The 20,244-nt window shown below is 41.8% G+C and overlaps 1 protein-coding gene across 2 annotated transcripts in view; it reads right to left on the bottom strand.

The window, feature by feature from the left end:
• The window catches only part of LOC137237158 (dachshund homolog dac-1-like), an 88,007-nt gene extending 72,842 nt beyond the window's left edge, over positions 1-15,165 (bottom strand). The window contains exons 1-3 of one of the 2 annotated variants that reach the window (XR_010948850.1): positions 14,833-15,165; positions 14,590-14,771; positions 14,398-14,538 (exon numbers count right to left, since the gene is read on the bottom strand). The gene's annotated coding sequence lies outside the window, so the exon portion shown is untranslated. The remainder of the gene's footprint in view (positions 1-14,397; positions 14,539-14,589; positions 14,772-14,832) is intronic. The other variant, XR_010948849.1, reaches the window with a different exon arrangement.
• Positions 15,166-20,244: the final 5,079 nt, after the last annotated feature.

Raw genomic sequence — 20,244 nt, 5'->3', positions numbered from 1 at the left:
GTAGGTAGCTGAGGTACAAGGGGTGAAGAAAGGCACCTAGGCTTTTAATTAGTTTCCCTTTAATTAATTTTTTTTGTTTTTATACTCAGTTGAGCAGAGCTCACAGAGTATATTAAGTTTGATTGGATAACGGTTGGTTGTACATATATAAAGGAATCGAGATAGATATAGACTTCCATATATCAAAATAATCAGGATCGAAAAAAAATTTGATTGAGCCATGTCCGTCCGTCCGTCCGTCCGTCCGTTAACACGATAACTTGAGTAAATTTTGAGTTATCTTGATGAAATTTGGTATGTAGGTTCCTGAGCACTCATCTCAGATCGCTATTTAAAATCAACGATATCGGACTATAACCACGCCCACTTTTTCGATATCGAAAATTTCGAAAAACCGAAAAAGTGCGATAACTCATTACAAAAGACAGATAAAGCGACGAAACTTGGTAGATAGGTTGACGTTATGACGCAGAATAGAAAATTAGTAAGATTTTGGACAATGGGCGTGGCCCCGCCCACTTTTACAAGAAGGTAATTTAAAAGTTTTGCAAGCTGTAATTTGGCAGTCGTTGAAGATATCATGATGAAATTTGGCAGGAACGTTACTACTATTACTCTATATGTGCTAAATAAAAACTAGCAAAATTGGATTAAGAACACGCCCACTTTTTAAAAAAAAAATTTTTTTAATTCAAATTTTAACAAAAAATTTAATATCTTTACTGTATATAAGTATGATGCAACAAAATACAAAAATAAAAGAAAATTTCAAAATGGGCGTGGCTCCGCCCATTTTCATTTAGTTTGTCTAGAATACTTTTATTGCCATAAGTCGAACAAAAATTTACCAATCCTTCTCAAATTTGGTAGGAGCATAGATTCTATGACGGTAACTGTTCTCTGTGAAAATGGGCGAAATCGATGGAAGCCACGCCCAGTTTTTATACACAGTCCACCGTCTGTCCTTCCGCTCGGCCATTAACACAATAACTTGAGCAAAATCCGATATATCTTTACTAAACTTAGCCCACGTACTTACCTGAGCTCACTTTTTCTTGGTATAAAAAATGGGCGAAATCTGACCATAACCACGCCCACTTTATCGATATCGAAAATTACGAAAAATGAAAAAAATGCCATAATTCTATACCAAATACGAAAAAAGGGATGAAACATGGTAACTGGATTGGTTTGTTGACGCAAAATATAACTTTGGAAAAATCTTTGTAAAATGGGTGTGACACCTACCATATTAAGTAGAAGAAAATGAAAAAGTTCTACAAGGCGAAATCAACAGCCCTTGGAATCTTGGCAAGAATACTGTTAGTGGTATTGCATATATAAATAAATTAGCAGTACCCGACAGATGATTTTCTGGATCACCTGGTCCACATTTTGGTGGATATCACGAGAACGCCTTCACATATACATCTAAGGGCCACTCGCTTTTAAAACCCTCATTAATACCTTTAATTTGATATCCATATCGTACAAAAACATACCAGAGTCACCCCTGTCCCACCCTAATGGCGATATCTCGAAAAGGCGTCCACCTATAGAACTAATGCCCCCTCTCTCTTAAAATGCTCAGTAACACCTTTCGTTTGATACCCATATCGTACAAACATTCTAGAGTAACGCCTGGCCCACCCTAATGGCGATATCTCGAAAAGGCGTCCACCTATAGACCTAGTGTCCACTCCCTCTTAAAATGCTCAGTAACACCTTTCGTTTGATACCCATATCGTACAAACATTCTAGAGTCACCCCTGGCCCAACCTAATGGCAATATCTCGAAAAGGCGTCCACCTATAGACCTAATGCCCACTCCCTCTTAAAATGCTCAGTAACAGCTTTCGTTTGATACCCATATCGTACAAACATTCTAGAGTCACACCTGGCCCACCCTAATGGCGATATTTCGAAAAGGCGTCCACCTATAGAACTAAGGATTACTCCCTTTTAAAATACTCATTACCACCTTTCATTTGATACCCATATCGTACAAACACATTCTAGAGTCACCCTGGCCCACCCTAATGGCGATATCTCGAAAAGGCGTCCACCTATAGACCTAATGTCCACTCCCTCTTAAAATGCTCAGTAACACCTTTCGTTTGATACCCATATCGTACAAACATTCTAGAGTCACCCCTGGCCCACCCTAATGGCGATATCTCGAAAAGGCGTCCACCTATAGACCTAATGTACACTCCCTCTTAAAATGCTCAGTAACACCTTTCGTTTGATACCCATATCATACAAACATTCTAGAGTCACCCCTGTCCCACCCTAATGGCGATATCTCGAAAAGGCGTCCACCTATAGACCTAATGCCCACTCCCTCTTAAAATGCTCAGTAACACCTTTCGTTTGATACCCATATCGTACAAACATTCTAGAGTCACACCTGGCCCACCCTAATGGCGATATCTCGAAAAGGCGTCCACCTATAGAACTAAGGATTACTCCCTTTTAAAATACTCATTACCACCTTTCATTTGATACCCATATCGTACAAACACATTCTAGAGTCACCCTGGCCCACCCTAATGGCGATATCTCGAAAAGGCGTCCACCTATAGACCTAATGCCCACTCCCTCTTAAAATGCTCAGTAACACCTTTCGTTTGATACCCATACCGTACAAACATTCTAGAGTCACCCTTGGTCCAGCTTTATGGCGATATCTCGAAAAGGCGTCCACCTATAGAACTAAGGATTACTCCCTTTTAAAATACTCATTACCACCTTTCATTTGATACCCATATCGTACAAACACATTCTAGAGTCACCCTGGCCCACCCTAATGGCGATATCTCGAAAAGGCATCCACCTATAGACCTAATGCCCACTCCCTCTTAAAATGCTCAGTAACACCTTTCGTTTGATACCCATATCGTACAAACATTCTAGAGTCACCCTTGGTCCACCTTTATGGCGATATCTCGAAAAGGCGTCCACCTATAGAACTAAGGATTACTCCCTTTTAAAATACTCCTTACCACCTTTCATTTGATACCCATATCGTACAAACACATTCTAGAGTCACCCCTGGCCCACCCTAATGGCGATATCTCGAAAAGGCGTCCACCTATAGACCTAATGCCCACTCCCTCTTAAAATGCTCAGTAACACCTTTCGTTTGATACCCATATCGTACAAACATTCTAGAGTCACCCCTGGCCCACCCTAATGGCGATATCTCGAAAGGGCGTCCACCTATAGACCTAATGCCCACTCCCTCTTAAAATGCTCAGTAACACCTTTCGTTTGATGCACATATCGTACAAACACATTCTAGAGTCACCCCTGGCCCACCCTAATGACGATATCTCGAAAAGGCGTCCACCTATAGACCTCATGCCCACTCCCTCTTAAAATGCTCAGTAACACCTTTCGTTTGATACCCATACCGTACAAACATTCTAGAGTCACCCCTGGCCCACCCTAATGGCGATATCTCGAAAAGGCGTCCACCTATAGACCTAATGCCCACTCCCTCTTAAAATGCTCAGTAACACCTTTCATTTGATTCCCATATCGTACAAACACATTCTAGAGACACCCCTGGTCCACCTTTATGGCGATATCTCGAAACGGCGTCCACCTATGGAACTAAGGATCACTCCTTTTCAAAATACTCATTAACAGCTTTCATTTGATACCCATATCGTACAAACACATTATAGAATCACCCCTGGTCCACCTTAATGGGGACATCTCGAAAAGGCGTCCACCGATAGACCTAAGGCCCACTCCCTCTTAAAATGCTCAGTAACACCTTTCATTTGATACCCATATCGTACAAACAAATTCTAGAGTCAGCCCTGGTCTACCTTTATGGCGATATCCCTAAATGGCGTTCATCCATAGAACTATGGCCTATTCTCTCTTAAAATACTCTTTAATACCTTTCATTTGATACACATGTTATACAACCACATTCCAGGGTTACCCCAGATTGATTTTCCTTATTTTGTCTCCATAGCTCTCAACTGAGTATGTTATGTTCGGTTACACCCGAACTTAGCCTTCCTTACTTGTTTTTTTTATATTTATGTGAATTTATTTTTTTTTCTACGGTAGTTGCGGTTACAATTTTTTTTATATGGAAGTAGATGGTTTTATTATTATTTAAAACTATACCTACTCTTATTAGCATATATTTGTACTTAATTATACTCAATTATACCCATACATTTAAGGCGAATTTTGAAGTCTTTTGAATTGAATTTTGTGGTCTTCATATACATGGGTTATATTTTTTACGATTGATTAATACCTGCTGGTGACTTTTAACCTGGGAGGAGTGTAAGTTTTTGGTAAGATCCATAGTTGCTTTCCCAGATAGTTGAGCATACAATTTTTCCGGTCCCAGAAATAAAGAGAAAGACGGTAATTCTGAGTGTATGGAACAAGAAGAAGAGATTGATTGGATAGTGCCAGGCGGGCTAGGCATATTCGACACAAGTCGTAGAGTTACTAGGTGCACGACGAGGGCTCTCCAGAACCAAATCGCTGGCTCTATATTTACCCAAATCGATACAGGGATACCTCATCGCGTTGACTTCGTTCCTATCGATTTACTGAATCGCTGTACTGCTAGGGTTTTCGGGTCACAAGGGCAAGAGAGGCCGAGTATTAGAATAACAGACGAATTTTCGTGTAGCAGAACCGACGATACTATTAACTTTTCGCGGAAGATTGAGGAGGTGCTCGCTATGGCCGATTCAGACGAGAGAGGAAGGGGAAATGCCTCACCCAACGATCCGTTGACGTCAGGTGCGGGGGCCGTAGGTGGGAAGCCGGTTTCGTCAGATGCCCAAATGGAACAGCTGAGCCGAATGATGGCGATGATGGCACAACAAGGGGATTTGCTTGCGCAGTATACTGGCGAGATTCACCACCTGCGAGCCGCTGTAGCAGACCTCAATAAGCGTGTGAGTGGAGTGGGCGCACCTACCCAGATACCTCAACCTCGATCAAGAAACACATCCACGCCAGAAGTGACCAACGTTATGCAAGAGGACGATGAGCGAAACAGCGCAGCGGATAGGACCCAGGGCGAAAACTTTTCGCCTTCAGGTGAATTCAGACGCTGGAAGAAAATCGATCTTGAAAAGTGGCATATTAAGTTCGACGGTTCTAGTAAAGGTATGAGTGTAGAAAGCTTCATTTTTCGCGTAGAAAAAATGCGTGAACAGCATGCAATCACGTATAAGCAGTTGTTCACGGATTTTCACTGCCTGGTAACCGGCGATGCCTTAAAGTGGTATTGGCAGGTACTCGAAGACCATGCAGAAAACCCCGACTTTGGTTATCCTGAACTAAAAGCCGAACTGCTATGCCACTTTAAGACCGCTGAAACAGACTATGAGATAATACGTGAAATAATGGAGCGAAAACAACAGAGTAACGAAAATTTTGACGAATTTTACGGGGAGATTCATAATTTAACGTTTCGTCTGAGGAAGCGCATAAGTGAAAAGGAGCTTATTGGCATTGTCCGGGGAAACCTGAAACCATATCTAGCTAACCTAACATTTGCATCCAAAATAGAAACGATTGCTGAGTTGAAGGCAGAATGCAAAAGGGCAGAAAAGCTAATCAGAGAAAACAAGAGCAGGTCCAAACAGGTCAGCGAAATAGACTTTGAGGAGAGTGGGGTTATAGGGAGAAGCGTCGAGGCAATTAATAAAACCCAATATGGGAAAGTACCAGTAACAACACAAAGTCAATACAGAAAGGATGCTTCCTCGTCAATTTGTAGTGATCCGTCTAAGTCCAGTGTAAAATCCTTTTGTCCTTCACCTTTCCATCTCATGCTGTGTTTCTCTTGTGGCATGCCGGTGGATCATTACATGAAAAACCCGGCAGAAGCCCACAGATGTAAGTCCTCGTTCCATAATATGTTGTGCTTTGCGTGTGGAGGAGATTCGTCGTTTTGTGTGTACAAGTCCGATAAGGGAAACCACAAACTGGCAGAGATTTCCGGGAACTTATACCAGGATCAGGGAAACCCGGAAACAAAACTATAATTCCTAAAAATTTTCATTTAGATAAAGAGAAATGTAAAACGAAGGAAAAGGAGAAACAACCGAAGAGTTTGCATCAACGTAAGATAGAATATGAACAAGCACGTAGGAGAATCTTTAGTGAGGAAATAGTAGCTAAAAGGAAAAATAGAAACTATGTTAAGATTAAGAAAATGAGAAAAAAGAGAAAAAATTTTAAAAGGATTAAGAACAAGATCGTTTCAACAACAGTAACGCTCAAAGGGGATAATCGTTTTTTTGCGAAAACCAAGATCGGAGGTCACGAAGTGTTAGCATTGCTAGACTCAGGGGCAGGCGCAAGCTGTATTGGTAGGAACGCAGACAACTTGTTATGCGGTAAGGAGAACCAGATAATGCCAATAAGGGGTCAAAATGTTAGGACGGCGAACGGAGGAGAAACTGCGGTCACTGGGGTTGTTACGTTGCCTGTTTTGTGGGATAATACCGTGAGGGATTTGGAGTTCCTAATTGTGCCCGATTTACAACAAGAGGTATACTTGGGAGTGGATTTCTGGCAGGCCTTCGGGATGAGTGTCGTTAGTAGAGGTGTGAATGTGAGTCTGAATGAGTACGGTGTGACAGAGCTCGTACCCACCGATGGTGATCTGTCCTTTGACGCAGTACGACACGAACTTTCCAACGAGAAAAACGAAGCCCTGGAGCGAGTAAAAGCCAAATTTCCATCATTCGAAGTTTTAGGGCTTGGCAAAACTGATATAGAGGAGCATACAATCGAGGTTACTGATGAAAACTTACCCGTGAAGCAACGATTCTACCCAATATCGCCGGCTATCCAGAAATTGATATATGCAGAGCTTGATCGAATGCTGGAATTGGGAGTAATCGAAGAGAGCAATAGCAGCTGGAGTTCGCCAGTCTCCCTAGTGGTAAAAGGAACGAAAAATCGGTTATGCTTAGATGCAAGGAAGGTGAATGCTCGTACAATAAAAGATGCTTACCCGTTGCCGCATATAGAGGGAATTTTGAGTAGGTTGCAAACCACGCGATACATTTCAGCCATAGATCTAAAAGACGCTTTTTGGCAAATACCGCTGGAGCGGAAATCTCGAGAAAAGACAGCGTTCACGGTACCTGGTCGGCCCCTATATCAATTTAAAGTTATGCCTTTTGGGTTGTGTAATGCAGCGCAGAGAATGTGCCGACTTATGGATAAAGTTATTCCAGCCTCGTTGCGTGAATCAGTGTTTGTGTATCTAGATGACTTGCTTGTGTGCTCAGTTGATTTCCCTTCCCATTTGTGTCTGCTAGAAATGGTCGCTAAGTGCTTGCGCGATGCAAAACTGACGATAAATGTTGAAAAAAGTAAATTCTGTTTTAAGGAGGTCAGGTATTTAGGATATGTCGTTGGCAATGGTTGCATTCGCACGGATGCCAACAAGGTGACCGCCATGAGGGATTTCCCCGAGCCAAGAACGCCGAAGCAACTTAGGCGGTTCTTAGGGATGACGGGCTGGTACCGCAGGTTTATTCAGGATTACGCGACAATTGCAGCGCCGCTCCACGATTGCCTCAGTAAAGACCGAATAAAAAAATTTACAATGACAGACGATGCAAAGAAAGGTTTTGAGCGCTTGAAGGAGAGTTTGATATCAGCCCCAGTACTGACCCATCCTGATTTCTCTAGACGGTTTTATATTCAATGCGATGCGTCAACCGACGGAGTAGGGGGTGTGCTGTTCCAACTAGACGACGACGGAAATGAGCGGCCAATTGCGTATATGTCTGCTAAGCTTAACAAGGCTCAGCGCAACTACAGTATAACCGAACTTGAATGCTACGCGGCAGTGCTGAGCGTAAAGCGATTCCGGCCATATGTCGAAGGGTTACCCTTCACCGTCATAACAGACCATGCGAGCCTCAAATGGTTGATGAACCAGAAGGATTTGTCGGGACGGCTCGCACGTTGGAGTCTTAAACTGCAGGGGTACGACTTCGACATACAACACCGCAGTGGCGCACAAAACATAGTACCGGATACACTGTCACGTATGGACATGGACGAGATCGACATGAACAGCCGACTGTTAGACATCGACATGGATTCACCCAGCTTCAATTCAGACGAATATGAAGAGCTGAGGAAAAGCTTGACAAACAACTTACACAGACTGCCAGAACTGTGCATCTCGGACGGATACGTTTATAAACGAACGCAATTTTCTAGGGGGGACGATATTCAGGAGGACCAAGCCTGGAAACTCTGGGTACCGACTGAACTTCGGGGAGGCTTGGTGGAAGCTTCCCATGGCTCACCATCTGCTGGTCACTGTGGAATTCATAAAACCTTATCACGAATACGACAGAAATATTACTGGCCTGGTATGGTGACTGATGTCCGGATGCATATCAGCGAGTGCGAAACTTGTAGAGTGAACAAAACGCAAAATCTTTTTCATAAACCTCATATGGGCAAGCAGCATCTAACTGAGCGACCTTTTCAGCGTTTATTTATCGATTTTATGGGTCCGTATCCACGTACGTCAGAGGGTAATGTGTTTGTGTTCGTATGTCTTGACCACTTCTCTAAATTTGTCTTCTTAAAACCGATGCGTAAAGCCACTTCAGCTGAAGTTATTCGATTTTTAGAAAAGGAGGTATTCCATGTATTTGGTGTTCCGGAATACATACATTCGGATAATGGAAAACAGTTTGTCTCCGAGATATTTTCTTCGTTCCTAAAAAAATATGGTACAAAACACATAAGGACGGCATTCTATTCACCACAAGGGAATGCTGCAGAGAGGGTTAACAGATCGGTGTTACAAATCGTAAGGTCATACGTCAAAGAAAACCAGAGAAGCTGGGACAAACACGTCAGTGATGCCGCCTTCGCTCTTCGCAGTGTGGTACATACCAGTATAGGAAGTTCCCCATATTTCGCAGCGTTTGGTATTCCCATGGTACAGCATGCAGCATCGTATGAGTTGTATCGTAAGCTCGGAGCCTTAAAAGATGGAGATTGCGAGATTTGACGACGGATGAGAAAATGCAAATGATTAGAGATAAGATCATGAAGGAGCTGAAGTTGGCCCATGACAAGAACGCAAAGGTTTATAACGCCAGATCTAGAGAAGTGCAATTCAAAATCGGACAAGTGGTGTACCGCCGCAACTTTAGGCAAAGCTCGCAGATAGCGAGCTATAATGCTAAACTGGCCCCGAAGAATATTAAGTGTCTCGTCTTGAAGGTCATTGGAAATTCAATGTACGAGCTAGGCGACATAAATGGTAAACGAATGGGGATATACCACGCCAAGGATATCTTTGCAAAATAGTCCGTTGTGTCTTTGTAGCAAGTCCGTCTGCTTAATGTTGTCCTAATTACAGTCATATTATTTTAATTGTTTTGTCTGTTATTAATTGTCGCATTTTCGTATGTACATATCTCTTGACCAATGTATTATTTATTTACTTTACGATTGACTTTATTTATTTATTTGTGTATGTGTCTTTAAGCCCTTATTTATATATTTTTGATTAGTATATATACCTTTTTACCATATTGCCGTGGTATTTTCCGATCGCTTTATTTATTTATCTTTTTTTAATTTTTGCTGTGATTTTTTTATACAATTTTTTTTATCGTGTTACCGGTAATATATTGTTACTGCTAGGCACGTAGAGTATCTAAGTTGTCTGTGGTATAGTTTAAGTAAAGTATAAGAGGTAGAATTGGAAGCACACTGAGTTAACCCAGGCACATGCGAAGGAAGGAATAACTAGAGAGGTTAGTAATGATGGTAACATTAGGCCCGGCATTATGGCGTGGGTCGAGGCCACACATTAAGCGGGGGAATCACACGTTGCCGGCTGCGTTGAACTTTTTTTACGCACTCGCTCCATGGTGCAGGCACCATCGGCGGTTGCGAGCCTGTAACGCCAGCTTTTTACCTCACGGGCATAAGCGAGAGGCAACATGTGTCCATGGTAAACGCAGTAGGATTGATGCAGGTGGCAGAAACAAAAGGCGCTAGCAGCACGACGGTTGCAGCAGCCACAATGTTGCAGAAGGCTTAGCAACATTACGGAAAATACACGTATGATTTACATCTAAAAGCTAGTTAGTGCGAGTGTGTGGGTGTATGATTGTGTACGTGTGAATTCGGGAAATCCGATAGGTATTTTGTATATGTACTTGTTAAAATTTTCCGTTTTTTTTTTTTTACTTAACGTTCCATGCCCCAGCAGTAGGTATAAAAGGGAGTGAGACAAGGCAACGGGCCAAAGTTTCAATAAATCTGTGCAAGTGCGAAGTGTAGTGATACCAAAACACAGTAGTACAAAAAAAAAAAAATTAAAAAAAAAAAATGTCCAAGTGAAAGTTAAGTGCGCGTATAAATTCACGTTAAAAGTGCGGGTGCAAAATAAGTAAACGCGAAGCGCTAAAATTACCCAGGCAGCCCCAGGAGCGTGAGGGGAATCCTCCCCAGGTATTGTCACGGCTATAGGCCCGATATAAAGGTAAGTGATATCCGTGCTCTTTGTTGCTAGGTGTTTCCCTTGGCTTACGAACAGGGGCATGGACTGTCCAGTCCCTAACGTTAAAGCAAGGCAAATGAAACCCGCAACTGCTTTAACCCTTGCTGCTAGACACGCTTATGTCGATGCAAGCAACGGAAATCCAAGCAGACAAAGAAAAAAATAATTTTTTTGTGTGTGCCCGCGTATAGTAGAGGCGGATATACATTTATATAAACCTAATTAGGACCTTTTCTTTGTATTTTTTTGTTTTAGTTCACATCCCATCCATGAGGAAGGAAGGGCCATCAGCTCGCTCAACACCAAACAACAACAACTGAACGACGCACTGGTATGTACCGCACACGCCCACTGTCACCTCGCACAACACACAGAAACAACACCAGGTAATACGATACAGCCGTAGAGCAAATACCTCATAGGAAGCACAACTTTTTAAAGTCGGTGACGGCAACAACAACAACAACACCAGGTAATACGATACAGCCGTAGAGCAAATACCTAATAGGAAGCACAACTTTTTTAAATCGGTGACGGCAACAACAACAACACTCATTTCGCCAGACACGCATCAGGAAGCGGACATTTTTTTACTAGCGGCATCAACCCCGGGAGACGGTCCAGTCCAAAAATCACCGAAGGAAGTGGTTTAGTTTATAAGTTTTTTTTATTTTATATTTGTATGTAATACTTTAAAGCTGCAAAGAAGTTTGATTTTATACGTATGAAGAGAGAGGTTTTGGAAAGGCGTAGGTAGCTGAGGTACAAGGGGTGAAGAAAGTCACCTAGGCTTTTAATTAGTTTCCCTTTAATTAATTTTTTTTGTTTTTTTTTTAAATATTGGAAATTTTCTTTCGACTTCGTTTTTCGATTTTTGTTGCGGACACATCGGTAAAAGGTGCGAAGTAAATCCTTTTGAAGTGATCTTCACTTTGATTTTTGCATTTTTTTGCACTCGCTGGAGTTAATTACTTCATCTCACCAGCGATTTCGTAAGAATTTTTTTCACGTCTTCCCTTTTTTTTCATTTCGCTATTTTTGGTATTTGCCCCTATTTTTGTTTTGGGTTTTCTTTGCCTTTGTTACTAGCCCATATACACATTATTTTTTTTTTTTTGCCTTTTTTCTTGTGCCTTTTTTTTGCCAAAGCACATGTCTTAGGTTAAACTATTTTTCGACCCGTTTTTAGGGATCTAAGCCTTTATGATTGCTAGGGCATAATTCAACCCCAAAACCAGAAACCCCACAAAAGAAAAAAAAGAAGAAAAAAAAACACACCAGAAACACATATTTGCTTACCAAACAAGAAATACCTTTGGTAAGGACCTTCCGATTTCGCGGCTCCAAGACGCACATTAGCTACACACACCACCCGTGTTTGGCCGCCTCCACCTTTTTTTTTATTCTTGGCAGTTTTTTTGACATTAAAATTTTGTTATTCCGATTTTTGTTAATAAGACGACACGTTACTGCTAGCGCATACAATCGCGACCACATGGTGTCAAGTCTCACAAACTAATGTCCCAAAGTTAATGATAGGTGATAGAGCGGAGTGACCACGCTCCCTTTATGTATGTATGTATGTATGTATATTAGCATATGTGTTTCGAGTTACTTTTTTCAGCAACAGGTGCTCAAGAGCGACGGTACCAGAGCGACGGAGTGACCAGGTGAGTGCAAATACAAAACATAAAAACATATATGCGCTTATGTATGCACATAGATTAAGCTAGGCGCTCCTAATTCTATGAATTTTGAATGATTAGCAGCGAGAGCAAGAAAATAGATGTATGTGCATGCATTGTAGCTGAGAAAAAAAAAAATATTATACAAACATACATAAACATAAGCTCACCAGAAAAGCGATCTCGTTGAGCGTATTTCCTTTTCTTCTTATACATTTTAGTTTTTTTTCAAAACAAGTTTTTTTATTATTATTTCCTATTTCCGCAGTTTCACATGCATTTTGTGGCAGGTCAGTAATCCTTCACATATAAAAAATTTGCAATTTCGCATTAGCGTTAGGCTAAGAGCAATTGTATCTTTTAGATTCGTTAGGTTTGCTTGTGCAAACGAAAACATCAAGATGGGGCGATATTTATAGGATAGTAAGAATGAAAGTTAAATTTTTTTGGGTCAGTTAGGTTATAATTAAACTATACAAAGGCTGTGTGAAAGAAGCCATAGTTTAAGACATATCTTAGTGGTAGCAGTTTTTTTGTTTTAAAACACTTTGTAAACTGGATTTGCCTTCAAGACTTATAATTAAGTAGACTAAAAGAAACACAATTAGATCGGATTATTATAGTTTATTCTTTTGCTGAGTCCGAGTTGTATGGGATTTTTTTTATGAAATAGCTATTTGTGAATATCTATTCTGGAGTTTTTAATCGTAGAGATAGGATTACTTATACTAGAATATACTTAGGTTTAAGAGAATCGTTTGTAAATAAACACCTGAAGAATGTATCCTTGAACTACGTGATCTTCATTGAAATGCAGGGCTGAGGTAAGAATAATTTTTGGTGTGTGGTTTGCCTTTGGGCGCGCTACGGTGGGTGAAGGATAACGGAGGAGAAATGGCTGAGTGACATATGAATACTTAGACGGACGTCAGGTTTGGGGGCGCTGTAAGGAAAGAGGAGTCAGCACAGCGCCCATGGTTCAGCGCAAGCTGCGCTGAAGAGGGTGGGAAGACTCCACCTGACAGGACAGGCCTTCAACCTTTTCTTCTCCTCCTACTTTCCTTAGAATTCTCCTATTTATTTCTTTTCAGCTAGGCATGAACCACTCTTATTTTTGTAAAGGTAACTGCAGGTAAGGAGGGTGTGCAAAACCCACCCCATTCGGCGAGCTAGCAGGGGCTTGCAACCATGCCGCATGCCACCTCCGACTTACCACCAAAAGCCAGTTACGTTACAGATTCTAACCGCTCTCAATATTCTTGCTAGTTTCAGTAGAATTTTATATTTTAAAATAGACAATATTTGAAAGCATGCAGTTCAGATATTTGTGTTTAGTGTGTGGTATATCAGGTTTCCTTACGCTCTCTAATTTTTACTCTTAAAGCTGGGCTCAAGATTGGGTCGAAATTAGTTACAAAGGTTCGCCCCTAAATTTGAAGCTTATATTCAGAGGGTGTCGGAAAGTTTGTTTTTATCAATTTGTTTGATCCTTGCAAATATGAGCTGATATGCCGTTATTTTTGGCCCTAAGAAACTTTGAGGTTCTGAATTCGTTTTTTTTATATTGTTTTAGGTTATAGTCCTCAGCTTTGGCAATTGCTGCCTTAGCTGAAGCCGCTTTGGAAGGGTATACGCACACATCGTGGCAGAGGTCTGTCTGCAGTTTTAAAGGCTATTGGTTATGCAATTCCATTAATCGATGCCGAGTATGCATCTTAAATCTGCGGCACATATTAAATAACTGATTTGTCTGATAGAAAACCTGGCTTGGATTTAGTATCGCCGCATGTTTTTTTAATATTGTAAATACGTGTTAATATTCCCAGGCCACGATCATTGATTATAACCAATTTTTCAGCAATTTTCTGCTGATTTGGATAAATTGGGCGTGCCATAGCAAGCTGTCTGCACAGTTGTGTATCGCCGATGTGGTTTTGTTTTACACAACCACCTCAACTTATTTTTCTGTACTATATCTAATTGGAATGAAATAGTGCAACTATTTGAATATCCTACAAACACCTTTCTTTTATTTTTATTGCGAATAAAACATTTTTCGTTTTCACTCAAACACAAAATTTTTTTTTTTTTCTAAGACAGACAGACAGTAGTAGAGGTTGACGCTGATGATGTTTCAATTTATTAATGGCTTACCCATGATTCTCCTTCCTATAGTAGTCATATTTGTATGCTGGCTTGCGTGCTCCTGCGTTATCTTTACGCCTTGTATGGTCTCCTTCGGGAACATTTTCGGCCGTCAGTCGGTGTAAAGGTTCCTGTAACATTTAGTGAAACCTGGTTAAATCGGCATTAAAAAGTGTTCAAAATCGCACTGATATACACTACCAGCATCTGCTTGGACAACAATTTGGGTGCGCGTACCGTACCAGGACATTCGGAACAAAGTGACCTCAACCGGGTGCAGCGTGTTTTTGCCGATGGTAACCCACAGAATGATCTTCAATCAAAATAATATCCTACTTTAAACATATAGGGCACTGATGAAAAGAAATCGGCTGAACTGTGCTCTAAAATGCAAAAAAATACATGGGGAATCCAAATCAAGCGAATCTGAAAATGATGTTTTACCTCTTCGGCTCAATTAAAAAATTTGCGATGCCAGAAAAATTTTACTGAAACGTTTGGCTAAAGTTTTAAACGCATTTAAAATGTATGTCGCCTCTTTTTAGCGATATTTATGGCCGTGTTGCCTAACATAAGCTTTCGGGCGTAAAAATTGATGATCAAACTTGTAAGCTTATTGCTATCTGGTTCAGCAACAAATATTATTTCTCCGTTTGTGCCAGCTATCCAACCCATAACCTTGCAAACTCGTGTACTTAACTAACGTGGACACTGTAACTCGATTGCATACCATCATCAAGAAAGTAAAGCCCTTGTGGTGAATTGAAACGTGCCACCTCAAGCTTCTTGCAATCATGAAAAAAAAAAAAAAAAAAAAAAAATATTTGTCATAAATGGCTATGCGCCAATTTGGAACAATTGCCCTTTCTTCCAATACATTTTTCGTGTTTTTTTCCTCCTTAAAAGAATATATTATTCCTAACCTCATTTTTTTGTAGCATTTCAAGTATCTAAAATAAAATTGCCAGGGCTGTTGGTTGCTTCGAATATTTGATGCACGCACCATTGGTTTGGAAAATTATGTGGAACGTTATATGTTGGGCTTTAGGGAATTCTTATTTAAGCAACGTCCAGAATCGCTACGCGCGTGTCGAAAGCACATGATGCGGTAAGCGCTGCCTATCCGCCTTTAGTGGGAATCACGACATTTCGTTAACGCTCTACTAGGAAGTCGCTTCTGTAAGCGCAAATCGCAATAAACGTCATATTTCGAAATCGTATATATTCTTTACTACCATCTCATGCAGTCTTGTGCCTGCGACATAAAGCAGTGCTTGCTCCTTAAACTCCCGAATACACTGTTTCAACCTGTCATATGCATCGAACACGAAACCATCGTTCATCCCTGCACACTGTCCAACTTTAACATTTTTGAGGTGTGTACAACGGCGCAACAGTACAAGAACCCGATCTTTGTTACAGCGTGACAATTTCTTATATCAATGTGCTCCAAAATATTTAAACTTTCAGCGCATTCGAATAGACATCCCTCGTTTAGATTGTCATTACTTGGACAAATAAGGCTGCACAATTGCTGCAGCTTTTGGCACGGTCGTGGGTTAAGCAATTTCTAGCAGATATCTCTAGTCGTTCGAGCTGTTGCGCTTTATGTGCTGCTAAAGCAATGAAAAGTGTTTCGCGTACAGCACCAAATGAGTACATAGAAAGATTAGGTAAGGCGTGGAGTTGTGCTACACTATCATGGTTAACCTCCTTTTCACAGGAGATTTTCAATTGCTCTAATTGTCGGCAGTATCGTTTCACTCCAGGAAAAGGAGGTTAACTATGATCTATGTTTGAATGATATCCATTTTTGCTTCTTCTAAACGCTGGAGAAAACCTAAAATTAAAAGAAAATTGATTAATAAATGAAATAGATGAAATATCCTATTTTAATTAAATGTTAAATCCTACTTACTATTAGTTTTTTTTCTCCAACGCCACAATGTAATAGCACTACAGCCACGCGCCGTAGTAGAAGAATGAGAAAACGGTTTAAGTTATCCAATTTATGTCCCGTTTGTTTCAATTCAGTGGAATTTACATGATATACATAGGTATGTATAAATGTTCGCGAGTATTTTTTTCTTTTTGCCTTTGCTGCTGGTATGCTATACCAGTTCGCGGACTTTACATGATGAAAATGTTGGTAGACGGAATATGAAAATGGTAATGGAAGTTAAGAGATTTTTTTCCAAGAAACAAAAGCGACCGTTTTTATTCGTACAAAACAATTCATCGCTTATCAAAACAAAATGAAGCACAGTGCACGGAAATAACGCTTTCAACAAAAAAGGGAAATTTTGAAAACAAAACCAAAATCCATGTAAATGTGTAGCGGCACAGCTTACTCCTAAATTCACACACACAAAGATGACAAAAGCGCCGAAAATATTTTGCGTGCTCAGTTAATACATTTATCTCATAAACAAATTTATTTCCGTTTTGCATTTGTGCACACCTTTGTCCAAATTTCGTTGGGGGGGTTAGTGTAACCGCCTAATATTAGCTGGTTCTGCTCAGCAATTAAATACGTTTACAAAATGATCACAGTATTTGTTTTCAATGCGAAAATACTGAAAACTGGTAGATTTTGGGCCTCGGTGGTAGTAGTAGTAGAAAATGAAAAGGGGTAAGAAAAGTTAAAAAATCTACTAATGCGGTAAGGTCCGTGCACTGACTGTCCATATACTTACACCAACGTATGTACACATATATGCCGAGTTTTAAATGCACATTATATTAGGGATGCATAATAAGATGCAAACGGGTACCCAAAAACCCGTTTCCGGAAAAATCGGTACCGGAGCCAAATACCCTTCGGGAACCGTGGCGTTTGCTAAAGGCCATCAATAAAACGGGACTATAAGCGTACTTGGGGAAAAGTTGAAGAAATAAGCGAAGGGCAATAAAACAAAAAAAAAAAATGATTCATTCTACAAATTGTTCTCTTCGTCCAAAACGAAGATCTTTTTATTTTTTCTTTACATAGCATACAATTTGCTGTCCAAACATTTTTTTGTGGCGGGCAGGGAAGTTGTTGGTTTTTAGCATCAACAACACAAATAACAGCGACTCAAAAGAACCCACGCTACACACTTTCTATCCGGTTCGGTACCAGAATGTGCGAACCGAAAATCCTAAATGCTAATTTTTCTTCAGCATTAGTGTGCCCGTGGCTAACTAAAACGCTACCGGGTGACACAAAATTAGCAAAATAAGGCACTAAAGACCCAGGCACATAACGTGCGGGGAAAGAGGCCATGCACATAATGCGCGCCACATATGAATATTTTTTTTTTTGCAGCGACAGATGTTTATGCACGCCCTAATAAAAGTTCCCAAATCTCAATAGTACAATTAGGGACCATTCGCCCCTGCATCTCGAGAATGACTCGACCCAGTCAAACATATTGCACTTCTTTCAGGAAAATGGGTCGTTTTGCCGCTTTGAAACGTAATGCTGCCACGAACGCAGCGCGTTATTCATCGGAATGCCGAGTGTGTCTTGAGCGACACCCTATCCGCTTGTGCCCAACCTTTCGGGCGAAAAGGCCAGAAGAGCGCCTCTACGTAACCATTCGCGAAAGCTACTGCGGAAACTGTCTGGCGCCTGATCACCGCTCTAACGCGTGCCCAAGCCAAGGGCGATGCAAACGGTGCGGCGAGAAGCACCACACGATGCTGCACATCGCCTCGATCGACGAAGAGGAGCAGCTATTACGAGAAGCCCGCTCCAAGCCATGGAGCGTCCAAGTGGAAGAGGAGCTAGATTCACCCCGAGAGCGGATAGACGACTCAATCTCTTTATATGCGTCGGACGCTGGAACGGAGACTGGACCTCTCCGTCCACCCCGAAACCGAGATTCCAGCCGAACCGGAGCGGAGACGCGGTCTCTTCGCCCGACCATACCGCTTACAGCCAAATCATTTCGACCACTTCTGCAGCACGAGAGGAAACGGCTCCAACAAGGGACAGCGACAGCACAGCGCCATACATATAACGGCCGAGCGGAGACCCGGTCTCTTCGCCGGCAAACCAGGAACCCCCAACGCAAACGATATTCGCGCAACCGCAGAGCGGAGACAAGGCCTCTTCGCCTGCACCAACGACATCAGCCACAAGATCGAAGCCACGGATGCAACCCGCTGCAGCTCACCACAGTGTCCGCCTTTCGATCAGGGCTCGTAGCCCTGCATTCAGCGGCCACCGCCACCATGATACCAACGGTAGCGATCACACCCACCGCGGTCGTGAAGATAGAAGCTGGGGGGCGGCTACACCTCGTCCGTGCCTTAATCGACGGATGCTCCCCCACCACCGTGATCGCAGATGAGCTCGCCCGGGAGCTCCAACTCCCTACCGGCACCATTGGCGGGCAAGCAGGATGCCTACTACGCATACGAGGAAGACACGGTCAAAATAAACGAATTGCAACCCATGCGGCGGTCGTGTCCAATTTTCGGCGAATGGCCCCCACGACCAGCGTCGACAGCGCCATCGCATCCCCGTATGCACATCTCCGTCTTGCGGATCCGCAGTTCCATGCATCCGCGCCGATCCGCCTCATCCTAGGAACAGATGTATATGCGGAGATAATATTACCAGGGATTCTGCCCACCACGTTTGGCCCTTTGCTGGCTCAGAGTACCATCTTCGGTTGGGTACTCTCGGGCACAACCAAGGCCTAACATGAAAATGTTCGGTAACGACCGAAATACAGGAATTTTTACACTTTTTATTCTTTTTTTATTTATTTTTTATTGAATTTCTGTTGTACACATTCGCAAGAGGTGTGCATTGTGACTTCGTACAAGTGAAAAATCTTTCTATCCCTCCATTGCCATACCTACGTGGCAAATCATAGCTGACAGGGAGGACGGCTGTCGCGAAGGGCCAGAGAATGGAAGAAAGGTTTCTTTTTCTTGTGTTCGACGTTATTAAATTGAAGTGCCATGAATTGAGCATTTGTTTCAAATCAGCTTTTCCTTTAAATTTGTATACAGAAAATCAAACTACAGATTAATACTCACTCGCTGTTCACTATTGTGAACGTTTTATCAAAAATTCGCCACTTGTATGAATTCACAATGGAGATGTGCGTTTAAAATCCTGTATCATTACAATAAGTTATTTTTTATTGAATTTTCTTCATACAAAATTCTATGCTTGTTCATTTCCCATGAATTTGTAATAAACGGCAAGAAATATGAACATATATATCTTTTTACTTTTTTGCAATCCCTAGCTCTAGGCAAACATGGCTCAGGCTTCTAACCAAGACGGGAAAGTGGCGAATGACCGAGGCATCCGCAACCAAGCCCGCACACTACGCAACTCATCGTGCGTGCTGCCAAGCCGGCGGACTGGCCGTCGTTAGGTTAAGTTAGTTATAAGTTTTTTATTTTTTTGTTCCTCTTCTTTACGGTCGGTGATCCTTGGAGGACTGTGAGGTTGCGTACCGCAAGGGGGGCGGCATGTTTAGGCCCAATGCCTAACTTTCACTTGATTGACGGCGCCCCTCCCTAATGTTTTAATATTTCCAGCCACCCACACTCACGCCGCATTTGTGTGCATGCATGCACATGCATGTGTTGCGTACACATGCATGTGTGTGTGCAGGTTGTCAGCACCCATGCACGTATACGTAAGGGTGGTGTGTGTGTGGTTTTTCCCCTCCTTAATACCAGAGGACCTTTTCGCGGCTTAGCGGTTGTCATCAACGGCACAACCGGGCTCTTTTTCGATCAACCGCCTACCGATACGCATCGTCCAAGGATCAACGCTGTACTTTGTTATACAGGTAAAATAACCCTTGTCATCTTTACATTGTACATTTCCGTTCAATTCAATTA

This window comes from Eurosta solidaginis, chromosome 1, assembly GCF_040869045.1.
Source record: "Eurosta solidaginis isolate ZX-2024a chromosome 1, ASM4086904v1, whole genome shotgun sequence".
NCBI classification, from domain to species: Eukaryota; Metazoa; Arthropoda; class Insecta; order Diptera; family Tephritidae; genus Eurosta; species Eurosta solidaginis.
The sequence above is the reverse complement of the archived record's forward strand: the minus strand, read 5'-3'. Positions and strand labels throughout refer to the sequence as shown.